Raw genomic sequence first — 24,715 nt, 5'->3', positions numbered from 1 at the left:
TTTCCCCAGAAAGTTTGCCAATTATTAACGAAATCCACATCGTTTGTCATGGTCACTTTGTACTACCAACCTTACTATTAAGACATGCAATAATTTGGGCGCATGGTAGTGACCATTGCGCAAGGGGGGAGATCCTACGGAAATTGCAAGCAGTATGGTGGTCACCATTTATGGCAGCAACAGTAGATAGAGTACTAAGCGAATGCGAAACCTGCGCAAGGTACAACATCAGGAAAGTTTTTACAGCCCCACTGGCGCATATACCACCCCCAGATGGTCCCTACCACAGTCGAGAGCAAGAGGAATGAGATATATCTTGGTGGTCATATGTAGATACAGTAGATGGGTGGAGGCAAAAGCCACTGCAAAATCAGACCACCGAACAGTCGCAAAATTTCTGTGTCAAGAAGTTTTTCCGAGATTTGGGATGCCAGATACCATATCATCAGATAATGGTAGCCATTTTGTGTCCAATGTCATACAGGAGACACTAAAGCAGTTGGGCATCAAACAAAAGTTTGGCTGTGTTTACCATCCCCAATCACAGGGAGCAGCAGAAAGAAATATCCAAGATAGTGGCATATAGTAGAGATAAGCTCAACTGGGTGGATGCTTTATCGCTTGCATTAATGTCTATGCGCTCACAAGCCAGCAGAATCACGCATCTAACACCGCATGAAATGCTTACGGGTCGACCCATGCCAATACCATACTTGAGAGGTCCCAACGAAGGGCCCTCGCTGGAACAGTTGCAAGGCGAAATGTTTGACTATTTACGAAGTCTGACTCGTATCCACAGGGCTGTGTTCCAGCAGGTGAAAGGCACCACTGAGGACAGAAGGGTCGAAATTCCAGAAGACCTTCAAAGAATACTTCCTGGAGAGTGGGTATACGTCAAGGTGTTCAAAAGGAAGTGGGACCAGCCACGAAGGGAAGGTCCATACAAGGTCATATTAGCCACACCAACTGCCTTGAAAGTTGAAGGTAAGGACGTTTGGTTCCATCTTAACCACTGCTGCAGAGCTAACAACCCAGAGAGACCTATACCTCGGCCTAGAGCCAGACAGAGAGCAGCTCCCCCAGATCCACAAGGGGAGGGCGAAGCCGCCCCAAGGGAAGTAGAGGGTCATCCAGAGGGGGAAGGCGATGCCTCCCCGCAGGAACAGGGGACCAGGAGGTCTGTACGCTTGGCGCTCAGGCGGGACCAGGGCAGAGTCCGGAGTGACAGCAGTGGGTCGCTACCAGAGAGGGTGTCATCAGAGAGCACCTCGGAGGGAAGCACCCCATCCACAGTGGCTGGCGATGAATCTCATGAGTCGTCACCTGATGGCCGCAGGGACGTTGATGAGGGCCCAAGGGCAGAGAGAACAGAAAGAACAGAGAGAGCAGAGGAAGCAGAGGCAGAAAGAGAAGAAGGAGAAGAAAGCCACAGCTCAGAAACAGGCGAAGCTAGGGACACAGAAAGGTCAGACACAGACACAGGAGACACAGACGCAGGAGACACAAGCCCCGGAGAGGGACCAGCCCCTCGGTAGACCAGGACAGGGAAGGCTTGAGGGCCCAGACAGTACGGGGGGAGGAGTCAAAGTAGGAATAATAGTGGCAGTACTACTAACCCTATTGCTCATCCTGGCAGGAGTGAAACAAAGTGAAGGAGCAGAGCAAGGTAGGCAAGGTCAGAAGCAAGTAGGCGAGTGCGTAGTGGCACTAGGAACCATGGCCGCAAAGCAGGGCAGGATACCTCACAGAGAGATAATACAGTTAACCTACTATAAATCGCATGCTTACGACGACATATTGGTGGAGGGCCCAGGAGGCATTAGGATGCATGGCCGGTCCATAGGACCACACTGTAGTGCCGAAGGGAGGGTGACAGCAAGAGTTACGTGTGAAACAAAAGGTTGCATCAACACAGATACAGGGCGCAGCATACCTATAAAGGTAACCCGCCAGTGGCTCCAATTAGATCCAGTGTCCCAGAGAGAACCAAGACATGTGCTGGTACAAAGAGTAGAGGTAATAAGGACGACTACTTGGAAGTCTAACATGTTCTATCAATGGCTAGAATACTCCGCTAAACAGGTAACCAATAGCTCGTGTATAGCATGTCACAGGAAGGGCCTACCCAGGGTCAAGCCTCTCCCAGACATAGAGGAGTGCACACAAACATTTTTCTGTTTTACTCACCATGTGGATGGCAGGAAGGAGAGGGAAGCACACTAATAACACCGCAATTTGTCCAGTAAGTCTTAAAGACGCCCCTGCCCAAATTAAAGAGGAGTATCAAGTACCTCCAGTAGTGCATTTGGCACGAGATACCGTATTCCCGTTTTGCATAGCACGAGGACATAATATAGAACACTGGTTAGACAACTTCACCTCTAGCAACACCTCCAAAGAGGCAGAGGAGCTGATCCAGTGCCGGTATGAAAATATCACAAACCAGGAAGTTAGTTCATCCCGGAGGCAGGAAAAGATATGTAATACCACTAAAGAAGCTAAAATTCAGTGCGAACAGGTGGTCAGCGGTGTTTCAAGGAATTCATCTATTGTGTCATGCAATTATACACAGGCCGCTTGGGTATGGATTGGTGACCTTAGTAACGGCACAGAGCCATTGGCAGATATATTTTGGATGTGTGAGAGCGATCGCCAGGTAAAAGCTGTACTACCAGCTAATTGGACTGGAATCTGTGCCCCAGTAATGTTAACCGGACCAATTACGATAATAAGCCTAACCAATAATACCCTTAAAAGATCTCGTAGATCGACTGAGATTCGGACTCGCTCATGGGAGAGGGATGCAAACATATACATCACATGGGATCAGGTACCACAAGGGGTTCCCAGGGCTCAACAGGCTATATCAGACGACTGGATAGGGGGAGGTAGAGGACTAGGTGCTATGCCATTTGTAGGAACCATAATGAACGCCCAATACATAGCCCGTAATAGCCGCTGGGTAAATTATTTGTGGTATAATCAGCAAAGATTTGTAAATTGAACTATAGAGGCTCTAGAGGGAGTAAGTGAGCAGCTACATGCTACATCTCTGATGATGGTGCAAAACAGACTCGTTATCGAGACTATGCTAGCTCAGGACCAAGGGGTTTGTGATGTGATAGGGGAAGACTGTTGTACTGTCATCCCCATGCACACAGGGGAAGGTGGCAACTTAACTCGAGCTTTGGAAAACATACGTACGTTAAGAGACCAACATGTGCAGCATTCAAATTGGAACCCTACAATTTCCTCAGTTCTGGAGTGGCTACGAAAACTATCCCCTGGGAAGATTTTGAAAATGATAGGAATGCTGTTAGGACTTGTCATGCTGACCCTTCTTGTAGTGGCTTGCTGTGTCATTCCCCTAGTGTGGCTTGTGATTAGAAAGGCCATGGAAAGCCACATGGGACAGTTTGTCATATTAGACCAGGGTCCACGGCCCTTTGAGGGCACAGAGCTACCAGAGGACATGTGTGGCTCTCAGGGAAAGGTTCTTGAGAACCGAGACCAAATCATAGGGTGATATGTCAGAAATCAATATGAGATAATGCCACGAGGCATGGCAGTAGAAGCTGTCCTATATGAGCAGAAATATAGGCAAGCGGGAGGAGAATATGAGGAGATTGTGTAGAACGGAGGATGTCACGAGCCACCAGCCCCTGATACCCTTGCTGTCACCAGACCAGTACTAACAATAAACCCGCTTGCATGGCTTTCATGGCTTAAATATATAATTAAGCGTTGAAAGGAGAGGCAAAAAAAACAGAAACAGTGAGCTGTATTAAAGAATGTCCTGTATAACCTTAAGATAGGTGCAGAGTATGGCTGAGAACTGGAGAACCCCACATCCATACCAGCAGAACCCAAGGGGCCAGCTTGGGTACCAGTATCAGCAGGAGTGGCCGAGCCTGCCGTACCAGCCACCTCCACCATACCCAGAGTCGACCTGCCCGATGGCCAGCCAACCCTCATCAGCCTATACCTCCAGCGGAGGCGCCCCGATGGAAGGCCGTGGATACCCCACCCCGATGACATCATCGATGCTCTACGCCCAGCCCCTGCCATCAACTCAGCCACCGACCCAGATCCACGACCCCCTGCACCGCTATATACTGCAAGAGCTCCAGAACCTGGTCAAAGCCCCCAGCCAGGGCGGGGCCTGCCAAGAAACACCCAACCCAATCACCAGTAACACTAACCTGGGTAACAGGGTCCAGGCAGGTCCCAGCCGGGAAAGGAACCTGGGGGAGGTGAATTCAGGCCTGAAGTATTCCCAGTACCTGGTGCAGGCCGCATCAGAGGTTCGGACAACCACCACAGCACAGGCACCACCTCAGAAGAGAAACCCTAAGGACAGTGCCCGCAGTAAGTTGCTGCCACTGCGCTCCCCCGACACATCGTCATCGTCAGAGGACGATGTTGGACCCCTGTCATCCTATTCACCAACTAGCCCACCACCCAGGGCGCCTCTCCCAGAGACTGACCCAGGGCCCCAGAGTGAGGGCCACCTGAAGGTGAAGGCTCTATCACATGAAACACGAGCTCTCCTGGAACGACAGTATGTATGTCCAGAACTGGTGGAGAACTGGCTCCGGTGCCTGCCTGATGGAGTGCCGACTACACAACGGCATTTGGAAGTGATGGCCGACCTGCGCACCCGGCTTCATCCGGTACCCCCGGGCCCCTACCGCTGGCTGGTGCGCAGTTTCCCCCTTGAACTACGGAAAAGACTACGCAGAATCCGCGCTGGCACCTACACAATTAGGAAGGCGGAAAACAAATGGCTGCAGAAGGAACACATGCGGCGGACTGAACAGGAGATACTCAGTCTGTGTAATCAAGTCCTGGAACTGACCCAGGCTAGGGATAACCTACAGCAACAACTGGCCAACTACCAAGAATTGCAACAGGAGATCGAGATGCTGAGACCAGGTGGCGTCCTACCAGCTCCTGCGGATGACTGGCACATCCGCCTATGTGTCCGACGGACAGTAACTGGGCAGCATTAATAGCCAAAATTGATATGTACCACGATTGATATGTGCTTAACCAGCTGAGACCTGTATATGAGAAGGTTATCGTAATTAATCACGCATGCTATGGAAGAATGACAGCAAGGCCACGAAGCATAGCTCTTGTACTCAAAACATTACTATATCAATAGCCGCAGAGCAACTTAGTTAAAAAGAATGATTACTGGAATTATTACTGGAACTGGTTTATGTGTGCTATCTACTATGCTGGTTATGTAGTATGGGACTTTGAAGTCCTAAAGGGGGGAATATATATTTTTTCCTTCCTCTGGTCCCTAGCATTAGATGGGACTATGTAGCCCCAAAGGGGGGAATGTAGTGTAAGATTTAATCATTAATCAGGTAAATACTCATATTGCATAAGTTGATTAAGGTTGAAGTTCATATAATAATGTTTCTTTTTTTGTCCATGTGTGGCAAAACACTTATACACAAGTTCATGTATTCAGATATTGAGAACACACACATATACCATACTATGTACTGCCTGAAACTGTAATAATGCGCACACACACACACACTAAAGTTATATTGCATGAAGGCACAGGGGACCTTATAGAAATAGTCCCCAAGTTCCATATGTTTTTTTAAAAAATAAGGTGAAACAGAGTTCAAACCTAATGGTGGGAGAGTTTGGGGATTTCCAGGCTGAGGTAAAAAAGATTACACCATTAAGACATGTCCAGGCATGATCTGGACAAAAGCAAAAAGGCCTGCCACCAATAGGTTTGGGCTCAGGAAGGAAGGGCTAAAGGAAAAAGGGTGGAGATTCTCTCGAATCTTCACCAGCATAAAAGGGAGAGCTCAGAAAGCTAAACTTCAGTCTTGCTCCGGAGCCTGACTCATGAGTTGTATGTGTTGAAGCTTGTGAACACATTAAACTCGATTGTACCAGATTCTATTTGTCTCCAGTGTTTCTCTAAGTGTCAGCCAACTGAACCTAAAATACTAAATCAACGCAGAGGACGATCTTGAAGAGAAGGTGAAGACGAGGTCGGGAGCCATCTGGCCCAATTCCAGGCACCGATTTTCGCTTCTACAGAAGATGATTGTGGCTTCAGAAGATAATTTATTATAGAGAGCTTCTTAGAATTGCCAGTGTTATTGTTGATTAGGTTGGAGTAGAATTGTGACAGAGCATCTTTGAGGGTCTTGGAGTAGGCTCTTTGATGGTCACAGAAGGCCAGTTTGTGAACAGTGAGCCCAGGGTGTCTGAGTCGATGTTCCAGGGTTTGGCCAGTCATTTTCATTTTCTGCAGTTCCTGTGTGAACCAGGGGGCAGAGCGTTCAAAGCTGACCTCACGCGTCTTGACAGGGGCGTGAAGGTCAAGAACATTGCTCAGGGATGTATTATAGTGCTCCACTAGTTCATCCATGGTTGCAAAGGCTGGGCAGGTGATACGTTGGAGGTCTGTGGTCATGTCAACTGAGTCGATGCATTTCAAATTCCTGAAGGACATTTGACGCTTAGGTCTAGTAGAGGGCAGCAGAAATGTCAAGTCCATTGAGACCACCTTGTGGTCAGACACCCCTAGATCATAGACCTCTAGGCTCTTGATGGGGGCTGAGTCAGTAATGACCAGATCTAGGTGTGGCCCCTGTTGTGGGTGGGGACCTCAACATGTTGCTGCAGACCAAGATATTCAAGCAGACTCAGAAACTCGCAAAAGGACAGGAGGGGTTGTCAACATGGATATTAATATCACCAATGATGACAATATTGGTTGACATGGTGCAGAGTGATGTAAGTAGATCATGTATTTCAGGGAGGAATGATGGGTTTGGCTTGGGGGGTTGGTATATGAGAAGCACAGTCATGAAGTATGGAGGTTTGCATTTGAAAGCTACACACTCCATGGAGGTAAGGTCAGGCATCAGCAAAGGAGAGAGTTCCAGTTCAGCCTGATGAATGATGAGTAGGCCACCACCTCGGCCTGAGCTACAGGCTCTCTCCATGTAGTTATAGCCAGGGGGGCAGACTTCATTCAGCAGAAAGTGGTCCCCTGGTTTGTGCCCATTTCAACTAGACACATAAAGTCAAGCCTTTTTTCCAGAATATGTTTGTGTAATAAAAATAATAGACGTGTGACGTGACTTTACTTACTGTGAAAGTATTTCTTATGTTACAGAACAAACTTGTGTTTTGGATGTTATTATTGACCTTACGCCGGGTATGCGGACACAGCTCTCACATTGGTCAAACAGGGAGCGGATGGCTCGTAGCAGCGAGCCTGGTACTCAGTTGTCCCGCAGTACCCCCCCACAAGACCTCCAGAGAGATGCATTTGTAAGCCTTCTCTGAGTCATGTTGACTGGATCTGCAAACTCCCATGATGCCTCCAGCAGCCTCGCAAGGGTAAAGAGCTGGTCCAGGCCAGGACGGAATCCACAACGCTCAACAGTGTCCCCAGTTTAGGTCAGCAGTTCTCCCTCTCTTCTGAGCACAGCCTGTGACAAGCCCTGCAATGCCTTCCTGTGGCATCAAACGGTCTGCCAAAACTTCCTTGAGGCCAACTGAAAGTCCTTTTCCATAGCCTCCCTGAATTCCTCCCACACCCGGGTTTCTTCTTCAGCATCCACCACAGCTGCAGCCCTTCTGGTACTCCGTACTGCTGTTTGGTGCGTACGCACTAAAAATAGTCAGAGACCTTCTCTTAGTGACCCGCTGTCGCATCAAGGGCACCCTCTTGTTCGAACAACAACACAGCGGCACTCAGCTGGGGACTCGTAAGTATTCCCACACCCACCCAGAGCCTCTCATTCTGTAGACTCACAAGTCAGTCTTTAGACGCTTTGCTTAACTAAAGACTGACTGATCAGCCAACCCAGGGCCCCACCCCTGCCTGCCGCCTGGCACACAATGCACCAGACCCTGATTTCTGTCCCTGTGGGTGGTGGGCCCACAGGCCGACTGCTCCATGTTATTCTTTCAGGCTGAGCCCAACCGGGCCCTATGGCCTAAGGCCCGGCCACCAGACACTCACTGGTGAGCTCCCAGCCCAGGTCTGGCTCCAGGGGAGGGGGTCCAGTGTCCTCATACTGGGCAAGGTCCTCAAGGTCCAAAGTATCCATTTCATCAAGGTCTTCTTGAATCGCTCTTGGTCTGGCCTCTCCCTTAGGACCACTTTGCCTTGGGAGACCCTACCAGGGACTATTAGCCCCGAACAACACAGCTCCCAAGTTCACAAGGACACACAAACACCTCCACCCCGATAAGGTGGTGATTCTTGGAGGAGCCACATAAAGAACAAACATCATGGTGTTTGGGCACATTTATGCCCTTGCTCTAAGCTTCCCCGACAACCTCAAGTACACCTGTGGATACAGTGGCTGAAAATCAAGTAGTTTGCCTAAGAGGTGAACACCAGATGACAAAGGTGTGCTGCCAAGTTTTCTTAGCAGCACTGGATGTTTTGTCATGGATATTTTTTATGTTCTGGAATTTTGAAATAATTGACAGCACAGAGCCAGGCAAGGGACTGTAAATTACTTAACTTTTACATATGACTGCAAGCTTCTGTATAAATATAATGATGAATGTATGTGTACAACCATGTGGGGTGGACCGACTTATTATAATTGCTTTCTGTAATGGTTGATGGGGGTTTAGGATTGGTATTCCATTCCACTTTTTTTTGTTTGTTTGTTTTGGTAACCCAAGTGGTCCATGCTACCTGTTTCTGTTAGTTCCCATGATAATACATCAAAGGCTATTCTTCAGTGTAAATGAAACATTTACAAACTGACCTTGTTTGAACTGACCATCCGTACTACAGGGAAAGAATACAAAGCTGTACCACTCATGACACACCAAAGCAGTGAGTTTTGCATTTGCCAAATTGGAGGTACATGCAGATTGCAGGAATTTTTATTTTCCTTTTCTTGTTGGTAGGTTTTAGGCAAATGGCTACACTACACTTAGGCAAGTACCAAATATAGGCATGTGCAGTGCACTCTTGTTAATGTCAAAACCACCCAGTGACATCGCCTGTTTGAGGAGCAGTGTAAAGTCTCCACCCCCATAGTGTTTTTGTTGTTTGTGGTGCTGGGGGATTTGGCATAGTTGATTGTTCATTTTTCACTAGCTGTTATGGTAGTGCTATTTCCAGGGCAATTAATAAGGAGAAATGAAAAAAGCTAATATCAATCTGTGTATATTCATGTAAAAAGGTTAATATCTTGTGTTGTGTACTCAAGTAAAAGGTAATATTTTGTTGTGCATGTTCAAGTTACAAAAATATTTTGCTTTACACATTCAAGCAAAAGGATTAATATCTGCTGTTGTGTATTCAAGTATTAAATTGAGGATTACTGTCATCTGCCGTATTGAAATGTTTGAGTTTTTGTTGGTTTCAGTTCTTGCTCAGGTTGTTTATAAGTAGTTGTTATTTTTAACAACAACAAAACAAAACACATACAGGCACACTGGTGTCATAGATGGTTGGTTTTGAACAAGCTGGTTATCTGAGCATTTTCAATAAAAAATACCTCAACCAGGTTTTGTCTCATCTGTGTCTTATTGGGGGATCAAATGAAAAAGAATTGAATCTCATTCCATTTCCAATTAATAGTAATTATTTGAGTTGGACAAGAGTAAATCAAATTAATTTATTTAATGTGATGATCTAGCGACAAAAATTGACAAAAAATAACATGGATTAACTCAATTAAATCATATTGCGTCTTTTTATTTTTTAGCTGTATTTAATAAAAAGTGACTTGGTTTGAGTTGGGGCGATATATATGTATTGAATAGAAAACCTGCCTGCAATTTAATTTAGTTCATCCAAGGAGTTTTTTTTTTTTGAGTGCAAGGGATTCCATGCAGTCTGGGAAGTATAGTACTCTATTAACCATTGTTCTGCCGATAGGGGCTACTGATAGGAGTATTTTATGTATGTGTTTTAACATACCCTTTTAAAAAGCACTTCATGCACATGCAAACATACAGAGTTTCTAAAGTCCTGAAAGGTGAAATTTTCATTTTGTGCACACAATATAAAAAACGTTTTGGGATTTTAGGGGCTCCATACAAGTCAAAGACTAATTTCTGTATTGTATTGTATTGCTTTGTATTCTATTCTGTTCTGTTCTATTAATCAGATCAAAAACACTCACATGGGTCATTTTGCAATTAATGACCTGTTGCTTAAGTCAGAGTAATTGGGTTGAAAGTATTGCATGCCCTTATGAATCTGACGCAGGGATATCAAAAATAAAGGGCTGAAAGAAACTCATGCAATGCCTGTTTTTCTTAATGAATGCATCAGTTTTTTTCCCAAACCAAAATGCATGGCATTAGAATCACTTGAAAGATGATAATAATTTAAACAGATGCTTTAAGAATCCAATCACCTGAGCTTTACATTCAGTTAACTCAAAAACAGATAAATATTTTACAAAGAGAAAAATTAAACTAAACCATTTACACCACATGAGGAATCAGCAGACATTTTGTGCCTGAGTTTGTTGTGTTGATAAAAATGCAGCTTTTCAGCTGTAAACAACACTTAATAGATACAACTCAACTCTTTTTTAAATAAGGCTGTGCTGCTGTGGTTACTGATAGCAATACTTTATGTCAGTTCTGATTTGCACTGTTAATATTATAAAAAATAAAGGAACTTTTCCCCTCATTTGAAAGCTTTTGTCACCCACACCTTCATCACCACACCTGATATGACCTGTGACTGGAATGAGATTTTCTGGATATATTGATAGGCCGACTGACTTGAAAGACCGAAGTCAAAGACAGAATTAAAGACAGTAGACTTATAGTTAGTGAGCCCCTCAGACTTGTAGTCTTTATACTTCCCATCTCCTTTCTTTTGTCACTATAACTTCTCTTCCCAAGATTTTTCTTTGATCCAGTTTCTGGCAACAATGATGATGATGATGATGATGATGATTATAATAGCTAATTACAGAGAGCATCTTGATGGCCCTTTTGGTCAAAAGGCTTCTGGGGGCCTAATATTTGCTTCTACAAACACACCTTGTTTCCTGATGTACAAATATAGACCTGGCCCAATGGTGTTGAAAGTCAGTGCAAATGAACTGAATGAATTTAACTGCTTTAAAGCTCATTCTGTGCTCAGCCGCACTTGTGCTGACAAAGACCAGAGGGCGGGCGCACATTACACCAATTTTAAAATCACTGCATTGGCTCCCCGTGTGTTTCAGGATCGATTTTAAGGTTCTTTTATTCGTTTTTAAATGTCTTAACAGTCTCGGGCCATCTTATTTATCTGACCTGCTTTTATCATATCAACCCTCGCAGATCCTGAGGTCCTCTGGCACTGGCCTTTTAATCGTCCCAAAAGTCAGAACAAAAACCCACGGGGAGGCTGCATTCAGCCATTATGGCCCACACTTGTGGAATAGCCTGCCAGAGAGCATCAGGACTGCAAAGACTGTTGATGTTTTTAAAAGGAGGCTCAAGACTCACCTTTTTAGTTTGGCTTTTAACTGATTTCTTCTTCTCTTCTTTTATTATATTTTATTTTATTTTTTTATTTAATTTTATTTATGTTTTCATGTCTAATTTTGATCTACTTTTAAATCCTTATGCAAAATTATTTTTAATTTTTAACTTTTTAAAATGTTTAAATCTTTAAATTTTCTAAATCTTTAATTTTTTTATGCATTTTATCATTATTCTATCTTATGCTGTTTTTATCCCATTGTCTTTTAGTCTTTTAGTTTTTAGCTCCAGTGTTTCCTCATGGGGGGCCTCCACACTGAAAGGTGTGTCCGGTCTGCCCGCGGGGACGCCGTCCTGGAGATCCCCTGGGCCCGTAGGACTGGGGGGCTCTGCACCATGTGTGGAGTCTATCCCGGTCTGTCTGGGTTGGGGTGGTCTCTGTGGCGGCGCTCCCTGTGGCCGTCCGCTGTGGCGCCTCTTGGTGTGGATGAGCTCCCCATAGGTAGTTTTTCATCACCTGGTGCCTCAGTGCCCTGCCATGTTACTATACACAGTTAGTGAGTACTCTGTGTGTGTGTGTGTGTGTGTGTGTGTGTGTGTGTGTGTGTGAGCGCGCGCGCGTGTGTGTTATATGTGGGGGGTGGGAGGGGCGGGTTTTTCATTGCTTTTTTATTATCTTGTGAAGCACTTTGTGTCGCATTTTTATGTATGAAAAGCGCTATATAAATAAAGATTGATTGATTATACCAATAGGGAAATTGTGTAACATAGGCTACTACATCACCAACACAAATAGTGACTAAAAATGAGCAAAGTGAGAACACTCTGAAAATCTGTGGATACAAGATAGCTGCAGGAACAATTACGGGCACTCATTTTATTTAAGGAGGAAATGACTGTGTGTGTGTGTGTGTGTGTGTGTGTGTATGTGTGTGTGTGTGTGTGTGTGTCGGGCCCGCTTACGAACCGTCGTACGCCTTTAAATGGCGTGTAGTGAGTAGAGGGCGGACCAGAGTGGCGCGCTTGTGCGCGTTTGTATGCGTGGTGCGCCTCTTGCCTGCAGCCGCTGCAAGTCGCACCGAGCTAATAGCGGCTTTTGTGCGTTTGATGCACCGTGGTCGATGCACCTGTGAGGAACGATAAACCCAGCCCGGTAACGCCTGGTGCTCACCGCCCCGCACCAGCAGCGGAAACACTGCTGCTTTTAGAGGGATCCTGGATTTTAAAATCTACACCTCTGTGGAGTTTACAGCTGGATTTTAGCAGTTGGATACAATCGGCGGTGTGTTTAACTAAGGTCAGTAGCGTCATCTTTTTACTCCAACCTGTTCATGTTGCCTGTCCGTGTAGAAAACCCTTCCGAATTGAATTAAGTGAAACAGGAGCAGGGGCCAGAGGAAATATGAGGCAGAAAGGGCTGCAGTTTTCACTCATGACACACAGGTATGGCGGAACTTGCCACTTTACAGGACTTTTTTCCCCCAGTTTGCGCGCACCGAAACGGTGGATATGTCGAGCCGAAGCAGGTGTGCGTGTCCTGAAGGAACAGCGGCGTTTGTAGGATTCAGGATAGCAATTTCTGCCATGTTGGCCTCTTAATTCCCCCGGTAGAACAGAGGCACCGTGACAGGCGGGTATAGAATTACACATGTCCTCTCCGCTCTTCTCCGGTCCCCCGAGGCAATATTTACAATATGAATGATCAATTTTCTTTTTTATCTTGCAGATACGTCCATGCAGCGTTTAAACCAGGCCTGTGTGTCAAATATTATGGACACTAACTCCAAAAAGACGTAAACCGCGACGTAAATAGATTTCCTTTACCTTGTTTTGGGGATGATGAATAATGAATAGCATGAACGCCAGGTGTCCAGTGTCCACGCATTGTTGTCGTCTGCAGCTTCGTGTTAAAATGTCAAACAAATGCGCCCTGACACGCAGCGCACAGCCCTTTCCGCCCAGCAAACACTCTTTAAATATAGATGCATATTTCGATGTAATTCGAGCGGTATGACATGCAGTTTGATACATGACCTTCTGTGTTAACGGAGATGGACAGCACGCACCAGCGGGCTGCATACACAGTTTCTCGCTATGTAATTACCATCACATTCCTCCATCATCCCTTTTCCTCTCTGTGTCTGGATTCCAAAATCCAACTGCTGGCCGCTGTTTGTACACACATTTTGAGATGAATCAAACGGATGTCACTGTTTTCTCATGTTATTAAAGCCATCAACCAAGAGCCTTGAGGTCTAAAAAATAATCATTTAAAATTTGTCTTCTTATATCAAAATTTCTTCGAAATATCGAAATAAATTAAACAAATTCGTTAGTATTTTTTAAAAGGTGAGCTTGGGGTGATTGTGTTGGGGAAACAAAAACATTTGTAGCGAAATGATGATTTGGGTGATTTCGCTTCCCTGATTAATCAAATGGAGCCCGGGGATGGGGGGCATAGGCAGGACTGCTGAAATGTGACTGTTCTTCTCCCCATAAACTGCATTTCATGGAGCAGTTTAAGATGACAAGCATTTGTTACCCCCTTCAACATATCCACATTTGAAAAGCCACTGGGCCTGCTTTGTAGATCAGGCTCAAATCCGTTTATAGACAGCAATTTTAATTAAAATGAGCACTGCCTTTTTGCAGAGTTTGTTTTTTACACTGTGACGAATAATGTCCCATTTATACAGCAAATCTGGCCATTGTCATTTCAGGAAAATACGAGGCCTTATGCAGTGCGCCACAGAAATGCATTACTTGCCACTAAATAAGCAGGAAGGTGTCCAGGCTTCAGTCTCCTGTCTATATGACTCCTTTTACGCTATTATCTACACACTTGTCTGAAATTGATCAGCAGCTTCAGTTTAACTGACGTAACAGAGTCTAAATCGTTGCGAATTCACACAGGCAAGAGAATGACAATTATATTTTTTATTCATTGCTGCATTTCGATGTGTCGGATTTTAAGAGTTAATAGGATTAGATGATTCTTGGGCATTTATGCATGGGGAATTCCTAATCAGGCTTTTTCCAAAACGGGCTTCAGAATGGGCGTGACCCACCCAGAGAATGCGTCTATTTTCACTGCAAAGGGCCCAAAGGTGCTTCATCACCACCCGTTAAGACGATCATTTCCAACATCAAAGCACAGAAAACTATTTTATAGCATATGTCACGAGAGAGAAAACAATTTGTCCTTTCGAAAAAAAACAACTAGATAGATAGATAGATAATCTTTTTTTCAAAATCTTTTTACTGCATTGCTGAAAATTAAAATGATCAGACTAGAATATATTAAATATGATTTCAAATGTAAGGTCATTATTAACAACTATTCAGTCATCTAACTGATACATAAACGATGCTATATGCAAGGGGGTATAATAATGTAAATCTTTATGAGTGTAATGTCGCTTTCATGGACGGTGCGTATTTTCTGCAAAATCTGAAAGCCCCCTCTCTATTTAATTTATTTAATTTTCCGTCTCGGTTTCCGTCCCCCTGTTTTTAAGGCTGTGTGGGGGATGTTCGGGTAGGATGGAGGCTGTTTTGGGCAATTTGGCTGTCCTGTTTTTTTTTTTTTTTTTTTTTTTTCTGTTCTGGTTGGCAGCCGATTAACTGCTCTGACAAATCAGGCGCAAAAAGCCAAGGGCTCTCAAGGTAACACTAATCCCTTTGGGCGGGGAGAGTCAAATTGCGCAGGATTTTAGAGAATGCTCTTTTCTTTAATACAGTCGTTTTTCTGCCCCCTACTGCTGTCGCCCTTTTCGTTTTTTATTTTTAGAAGGTGCAATAGTGTGTGACATTACCAAGCCATAAATATTCTGTGTTCCGTGTCGAAAATATTTGCTGTGCCAAAGGTGTCCAAATATAAATGAAATAAAAAAGATAATGCCTCTGCCTTTTGTTACAATTATTTCAGATTCATCCAGTCCTAAAAATGCACAGGCATGTAATATCTCATAGAGTTTATTTCTACTGAAGGAGCCGTTCGTGTATTGAGAAAAGAAACATTATTTAAAAATATGAAAAACAAAACAGTCATGACGAAAAAGTCCTTGCCACAATGAAAAAGAGAGCGTGATGTTATAGGCCTTGCTGGTGGGGGAGAGGCGAGGTATTTGTGGGTGTGTTCGCCGGTGAAGTGTTTGTAGTAATGTGTGTGTATCTGATGGAGAGGTGTATATCCAGGCTTTGGTTTTTGGCATGCATGTGTATTTTTCATTTATTTATTTATTTTGTCTGCAGTCATTTGAGCATGTCAGGGTGGAATATATGATTTTCATTTAATGATGTGTATGCTGGGAATGTGTGTGTGTGTGTGTGTGTGTGTGTGTGTGTGTGAGAGAGAGAGAGTGAGAGAGAGAGAGAGAGAGAGAGAGAGATTGCGCACGGTGTGTTTGCAGGCGTTTTGTGGGGTGCTCTCTTGCTGGGTGATGTAATGCCGTGAAGGGTGCTGCAGCAGAACCACAGAGCAGAGAGGGAGCCCAGAGAAGGCGTGTCCTGCCTGCAGAGTAGCTAGATAACAACACAGTGCCCACGCTGCACCGGCCGCCAAACCAATGCCAAGACCCCCACCCCTTCCACACACACACACACACACACACACACACTGAGAATGATTCTAGAACAAGTCTGCATTTCAACACAATTGTTGTATTTGAGTAGGCTACATCACTGCGTCCATGTCTGATTAGCTGACACAGTTCACATTATAAATTTCACATCTAATAATAATTTCCCTTCACAAGGTATTCTTTCTTTATCTATTTTTTTAAAGACTCTGTAGACAAGATGGCATTTGTCTTTTAAAATGTAGTATGGAATTGCTGAGGTATTTTTTTCCTGGACCAAACACATGATATATAGTTATTTCAGTGGAGGGCTATATCATGACAAATAACATGAAATGATGTAAATTCCTACTGACAGCAACTCTGCTATACTGTTCATTACATAGTATTAAATATGGGTGCATGAGGCCATATTGTCGCATTCCTGTCTGTTATTTAAACAAAACCAAGTCTCAGTAGCTTTTTCAGAGTGATGACGTGATATAAAATTATATACAGTGAAACCCAGCCCTACGTCTTTTCATAGATGAAATGAGCCCAAACAAATAGATATCAACCTAAGATGGTGGGTAACTGCTGTTCTATGTACCTAAAAGGTTTGTGGATGACTTGAAGTGTGTGTTTGCAACGTGATGAAAAGAGAAGAGGAAGAGTGGTGTCGGCATGTTTTATGAGATGCATGAGTGGGAGTGAATGAGGTGGAACGTCGCTCTCTCTGTCTCTGCTGCTCCCTCTCTCTGAGTTTCCACTCATCTTTACTTTTGCTGTCTCTCCTCCCCTCCACTGTCAGGTTGCATGTCCTGGTCAAGCAATTTTGGAGTGTACCACTGCAGCAGCAAAGGTGGGCAAAAGAAAATGGCACCTCTTTGAATCTATCGTGAGATGTAAATGGCAGTGTCAGTATCTGTGTGCAAATATGGAAGGCCTTGCACTGAGTGATACGAGCTAATCAGAAAAATGACTGCCTGTCCATTGAGATATCATCTGCTGTGCAAGCTGTGGAGGACATTTTGTCACTGCATCTGGACAGTGATAGTGCATGTGGATTTTTGTGTGTGATCACGGCACCTGCTGTAAAATAAGTGGCAAGTGGCAGCCATTTAAATGCAATGGGCCTACTGATGGGCTGCTTTTCTTTGCTTTTACACACGCGTGCACACACACGCAAACACACACATACACACACATACACACACACACACACACACACACCCACCCTCTGTCCCAGTCCGTGTGTTTGTTAATAGGATCAAGAGTGCTGCTGCCTTTTGTCTGTGTGTGTACGTGGACTCGTCCCTGTAGGGTTCGTCAAAGAAGCCTTTCACTGAGAACAATGATCCTTGCCGTTTAGCCTTTTAACCCCTGACGCTCCCTGCACTGAAAAAAAACACGCACGCACGCACACACACACACACACACACACACACACACACTGATTCTAGAACAAGTCTGCATTTGTAAACACAATTGTAGTATTTGAGCACAGTGCAGTGCAGTGATGATCCATATCTGATTAGCTGACACAGTTCACGTTATACTATTTTGATGCTCAAAACAATTACAAGTAAGCACAGTTATAAAACAGAAAATGTATTAAAAAATCATCAAAGAGAATATCAGCTTCTTTTGGATACTGTGAACACTGTGTGTCAGTTGTAGAATACAAATGTTCCGTTTGGAAATTAACAGAAACAGATTAGGGGAGTGTAAAATTGTCAGTATATAATTAAATGGCACTCAATACATAAAATATAAAAACACAGCTCCAAAAAGTCAACAAAACATAATTATACATTCTCCTACTACATTATACAATTCTGTGTGTATATGCAGGAGCTGGTTAAGGAGGGACCTCTGTGATGTCAGAGCTGGACAACACTGATTGACTGATATCTCTTATTTAATGGACGGTTGATAAGCAGCTTAGTGTGTATAGATTCAACCCCAAGACCCTGGAGAAAAGGTTCTGCTGAGGTCTGATAACAGCTCACAATAACGACAAATAAATCTCATGGTATAAAATGTTTGTTGGTGGAGGAAATATACTCCTAATATATAATAATAATTATATATTATAACATAAAATAATTATAAGTATTAAACTGCTAAAAACCGAAGGATACATAATACTAGGGGCTGTTTTTTCATTTTGTATTGTTATTTCATTGAAAATTGATTGCATTAATACAATTATTGGGTTAGTCAGATGTGTGAGTTCACAAAAAATGTGATGTTTCTATTTCATTCCAGTTAGGACCAGATGAGATCACCCAAATAAATAATATAAGAATAATTTTACATATCTACCTTGATTACAATAATTTGACCATTCATTTCAAAAAGTTAAAAAAAAAAAAGATTATACAGCCATCAAGACTCCCTGACAAATCTATCATTGTTTGCTAAACTGCTCAGCATGTTGCAGACATCTTGTCCTACAGGGAGATGTAAAATGCAGGAAAAGTGAAGCATGCGATTGAAAGATGAGTGGTTGTTGTAATATTCGTAGTGAACAGCTGTCCAAAGCACCTGTTTTCTTACGGGTTGGTCACTCCTCATGTCAGGAACTATCCAAAACTGAAGGAGATGGAATCCAATTTTTGCTAATGCTTCCAAAATCAGTCCAGGTGAATTTTATGTTTTGACAGTGTTTTCACTTCACAAATTACAGGCCAATCTCTCTGCTCCCACAATTCTCAAAAATTCTTGAAAAACTCTTTAATAATAGACTTTGCAAATTCATAGATAAGCACAAATTACTTACCGATAGTCAATATGGATTCAGAGTGAACCGGTCAACAGCACTAGCCCTAACAGAACTTATAGAAGAAATTACCAAATCCACAGACAACAACAAATTTGCGATCGGGACATTAATAGATTTAAAGAAAGCATTTGATACAATAAATCACAATATATTAATCACAAAATTAGAACGATATAAATCACAATATATTAATCACAAAATTAGAACGATATGGAATCCGGGGTGTAGTTTTGAATTGGGAGAGGAGCTACTTAGAGAGAAGACAACAGTTTGTGATGATGGATGGATATATGTCAGAACTTCTTGCATTTGAAAATCTCATAATTTACATAAATATCAGACTGGTTTTTAAATGTCTTTATAACTATGTATCACCCCTGTTTTCTGCACTGATAAAAAGACGTTTGAGCTTAAGTCAAATGAACACACGAGCCTCCTACAATGGTGACTGCATTGTTCCTAGGTGTACAACATCATTTGGACAATCTGCCTTTTCAGTAAAAGGCGTTAACCTATGGAACACTCTACCCACTCACCTGAAACTGGAGACTGATACAAATGCTTTTAACAGAGGACTAAAAGCATGGTTAAAAGCAAAACAACAATGTTCACATGTATAAATATGGACTAAGTTTAATATTGTTACTAATACCACGGTTGTGATCATGAATTTTGTTTGTTTTATCTCCTACTGCTGATCATATGCTCTGTGATCTTTGAATACTACTGTTTGCAATCATAACATCTGTTTGTTTTTATCCCATTTGTTAATTATATGCTCTGTGTTTTCAGAAAAGCCGCCTATGGACTAGTGTTGAAAATTAGCACGTGTGCTACACACACCTAAGCAAAGGCATCTGGTCTGTCCACTGGGACAGTCTCAATGTATTTGTGATGTCCATATTAAATAAAATAAACCTAAACCTAAACCTAAACCTAAACTCTTGGACATCGTGTGTGGCATCCCACAGGGTTCAGTGCTGGGACAGATGTTATTCAGTATATACATTAATGACATTTGCAATGTATCAGAGTTACTGAAATGTGTCCTTTTCGCAGATGACACAAATATGCTGGTTTCAGGGGAAAATTTGCAGCAACTTCTGTCCACAATGACCTCAGAAATTAGTAAATTAAAAAAATGGTTTGACAGTAACAAGTTATCTCTAAATCTAAATAAAACTAAAATCATGATATTTGGAAACTGTAAAAAAAAAAAGTGAACACATTCAGGTACAGATAGAGGGGGTAAACTTAGAAAGAGTATATGAAAACAAATTTCTGGGGGTAATAATTGACGACAGAATTTGCTGGAAACCTCATATTAAACACATACAAACCAAACTATCTAGAAGCATTTCAGTCCTGTCTAAAGCAAAGCACTTCCTGAACAATAAATCACTCCATATTCTTTATAATTCATTAATATTACCATATTTAAATTACTGTTCAGAGACCTGGGGAAACACATACAAAAGCTCTTTATGACCATTGTGCATTCTTTAAAAACGAGCCATTAGGATAATTTATAATAAGTAAATAAACTTAAAAGTAAATAAACTTAATGTACATTTTCATGAACACGCTAACCAGTTATTCATACAGTCCAAAAATCTTAAATTTTTGGATCAGATAGAATTCAAAACTGCACAAACAATGTTCAAAGCAAGGAATAATATGTTACCTAAAAACATACAGGAAATGTTTTCTGAAAGGGAGGGGAGCTATAAGTTAAGGGGACAATTAAACTTAAAGGTCTGCCACACCTGCACAACAAAAAAGAGCTTCTGTATCTCTGTTTATGGAGTTAAACTGTGGAATAGGTTAAGTATGGAAGTACAGAAAAGCCAAAATATAAGACAGTTTAAAAAAAAATACAAGGATATTATATTTGCAAGATACAGGAATTTGGAAGAGCCTCAGTAACTGTAAATATGTGTGTGTGTGTGTGTGTGTGTGTGTGTATGTATATGTATGTGCGTGTGTATATATGTATGTGCGTGTGTATATATGTACATATATATGTGTATGTACATTGTATTGGTAGTTAAGCATATTTATACACATTTATGAATTATATATGAATTATTATTATTATTATTATTATTATTATGAGTTAAGGGGTAGGACTAGTTAAGTTTACACTTCCTCCTACCCCCTTTCGAGCATGTGAAACGTGTGGAGGATCAGTTTCTCATCCTTTTGTCTTTTTAGTTTTTGTTATTGTTGTCTGTCCGTCTGCTTGCCTTTTTTAATTTAGTATTCATTTACTTGTCTACCTGTTTTTTTTGTTTTTGTTTTATTTCCACTGTTTACATGTTCGAAATAAAGACAATCAATCAATCAATCAATCAATCAATCAATCAATCAATCAATCAATCAAACAGGTGTAAGGGTGGGCAATGTGGTCCTAAAATAATATCACAATATTTAAGGCTATTTTTGCAGAACTGTTCTTGATGATATAACAAAAAATATTTTATTATCAATTTCAAGAACATACAGATGCATGAAATTAGTTATAACTTTATGTCGGCATAACACAACACTTTGCCTTCAAATATTCAGAAAAAACCAAACAAAAATGATCTGTCAGTTTTTTAGTGTGCAAACAACACTAACTCAGAGTAAGAATCAGATACTGTATAAAATATAAATAGTAGAATAAAAATTACACATCAAAACAGTCACCAGATACAAAAAGAAAGTACCCTTGAATCTATTTATAGTATATATTTCAGCCTATATGTATAAATTAAATCAACTGACAATTTCAACCATTAACAAAATCATTATTTAAAAGTTACTACACAGACTGGTACACCTGGACCTGTGCAGTCTGCACGGACAATCAACCTCCCACCCCGCACGCACGCACTCACGCACGCATGCATGCACGCGCGCGCACGCACACACACACACACACACACACACACACACACACACACACACACACAAACCTGTATTTGTTGTGACAGGCTGTATGTTACAAAGACTATTGCACATTTACACATGTATAGTTTTTTTGTTGAGATTCACGTAGGCTTACATTGCGATGACCTTATGACAAGAGGACCTGCTGATTCTTTCATCCTCACAGCAAGAAAGGAGAGGGAGGAGAGGCGCTGTGCTGCTTCTAGAGGAGCCACTAACTGAGTTTATTTTGAGCAGCAAGTCGCTGAAAGGGTTTAAAAAGTCCAGAGCCGTTCATCAGACATTCAAGATACCCAGGCTTAAGAATGCCACTGATTCTACATTACTGAAGTTTCTCCCTTTTTTTTTAACTTAACTCCTACACCGTGTAGTGGTTTCTCTGTCAGCCATGCTTGATGTTGCTGTGCATAATGATATGATGTCATTACGACAAGAAGTCAAAATATTGTTATTATCATGCAATTAATTTTTTATCATATTAAAAACTATACTGGTATTATCATGAAGGATATGACATGGAACACTCCTAGACAGGTGAATAATCCCAAAACTAAATGGGCCTGTATTCAGGCCTGTGACAGTTATTACATTCTCACCTGACTGTGATTATTTAAAGTGACGTCTATCATTTCACTAAATTGTTAGATTCCATATTCAAGGTAATTCCAAGCCTTGTATTATATTCAAACTCAGTTTAGAATGGTTGTAATGTAATGTAATGTGCAATGTAATTGGACCAAACAGCTGATTTTCTTATGTAATATTCTCTGTATGATTATCTATTCCACAAACATGTTTGCCTGTTCGTGGCATAAAGACTGTATTGACAAAAAGAAGAGAAAGAAAAAAGTGAAGTGAATGTCAAAGTTTTACTGAATACTGTCCCCATCCATGCAGCTTATCAAATTAGCTAAAACAAATCTATTAACAATAGAGTGAGAAGTTTATTTGCAGCAGAGACATGCCTTTATCTCTGATTCACTAAATAAGTAGATTTGATCATATTTTAGTATGAAGTTTTCTTCTTTTCTGATCTGCTCTGCTTTGAGTCGTTATTTGTTAATACAAGCTCAACACTACTTGTATCCATTTCAAATTAAAAGCCCTGTGGCATTTTGTTAGACCAACCTACATTTTTAACAAGGCTCTTATCTTTGAAACATTTGCAGGAGCACATCTGGAAAATTTGCATAGTTGACAATATGGTATTTCAGATGTAGCTATTGCCATCATGTGGCACTTGCATGTCACTACAAAAAGTTTGTCTGGGACATTAACACACATACACCCACACTGCCTGAAAAAGAACAATAACACTTTAGGTTATTAATCCAGATCAACAAAGTGTTGAATATAGCATGATTATACTGTTATTTTTTTTTTTAAATTGAAGTAATGGAAATATGCATTATTGGTATGCATATTAATGACAGGCACGAGGAGTTTATCCACCTTTGCTTTTTCCCTGGGGCCATTATCTGAGAAAATATTGTAAAGAAAAGGACAATTAAATCATTAACTGTCTATCACAATTAATCAGCAACTAAAATTTGTGATTGTGATGGCCCTATCGGTATTGTCTGATTTTATTTTTTTTTTTTTATGTGAAATGTTGTTTCATATGTGATTAAAATGTGAATTGTGTTTTACTCAAGTCCACATGTACTTTTTTGGTAAGGGAAGAAAATGCAATACTCTTCCAAATATCTCCAACAGTATAGTTAGTTTAAAGACAACAAATATATACTATTATAAATACAATATCTAGATATAGATATCTATATCTATATATCTATCAAGAACAGAACATAAAAGAAAAAACAAAACTAGTGTCCATCAGAATCTGTGTGAGTCTGTGTGATTATGTATCAATACCAAGGCTGTAGCCATGGAGTCAACATTAGGGGGGACCAAATCTGCATCCCCCCCACCCCCCCAAACACACACACCCTTACTTCCTGCCATTGAAATTCTAAAGTAAAATATGTACAAATTCACTAACACATGAGATACGTTTCTTTCTTTTAAATGTCTAACACACCAAAGTGAACATAGAAGAAATACTATCAGATAACAAGTGGTGTCTCTTGCTGAGATAGCCTACAAACCATTTCTGATCTGAATGACAATAATTGTTATATTAAGAAACACTGACTCATTTTTTGCACTCATACTACCGTACCGTTTAACTAACGTTACTTCTATAATCCGACTGATAGAGTAACGCTACTCATTTTCTCACTGCTCTTAACTTACTTTGCTTCTTTTCTGAGACTGGCCAAAAAAATGTCTCTGCCACCCTTCCTCTTGCCCATGACGAGTTACTGTGAAATTACACATGCACCGCTAACGTTATGAGAGACACTTCCAAGTTCAAACTTCACGCAGGCTTGTTGTTAGCTAGCTAGTTAGCTAGCTAGCCAGCTAGCTATTATAACATGGTTACATTCGGTGCAACATTGCAAAACAATAACCATTCACGACATCAAAATTTCATAACACTTTACAAAATCACAATGAGCAGTTACAATATAGCCTACGTAACACTCATATCACATTCTCGTTTTTCACTTTTATTCAGTAATTAATAGAGAGACAAATTTACATTGCCTGTCTGGAACGTTACCCATACAGCAGTCTGACAACAACGTTGATGGCAACCATGGAAACCAGCCTTGGCATTCTGCCATGGCAACTCCACCTACCTTTTATGTTACGACTGTCTGAAATAAACTAAACCAAAGTAAACTAAACTAAACTAAACTAAACACTTGGACAAACCACATGCAGAACCGCAATACTTGAACCGATAGTAATAATAACGGGGATTTGTTATGTTTAATTATAACTATGATGATTACATTATTTCGGATGGTGGTATGTGGTTGCCTATCGTAGAATAGCAATGGAAAAAAAAAACTTTTTTTTTGTTTTTCAGTTTCAGAAAATATGGGGGGGGGGAGGGGGGGGAGTT

At 41.6% G+C, this 24,715-nt stretch overlaps 1 protein-coding gene across 1 annotated transcript in view; it reads left to right on the top strand.

Annotated features, from left to right (window-relative positions):
• The first annotated feature begins 12,297 nt into the window (after positions 1–12,297).
• Positions 12,298–24,715, top strand: part of nrxn3a (neurexin 3a) — a 634,542-nt gene continuing 622,124 nt past the window's right edge. Inside the window, 1 exon segment of the mRNA XM_050061947.1 lies at positions 12,298–12,757. The gene's annotated coding sequence lies outside the window, so the exon portion shown is untranslated.

This window comes from Epinephelus moara, chromosome 14 (genome assembly GCF_006386435.1).
Source record: "Epinephelus moara isolate mb chromosome 14, YSFRI_EMoa_1.0, whole genome shotgun sequence".
NCBI lineage: Eukaryota > Metazoa > Chordata > Actinopteri > Perciformes > Serranidae > Epinephelus > Epinephelus moara.
This window is presented reverse-complemented; position numbering and strand designations above follow the sequence as displayed.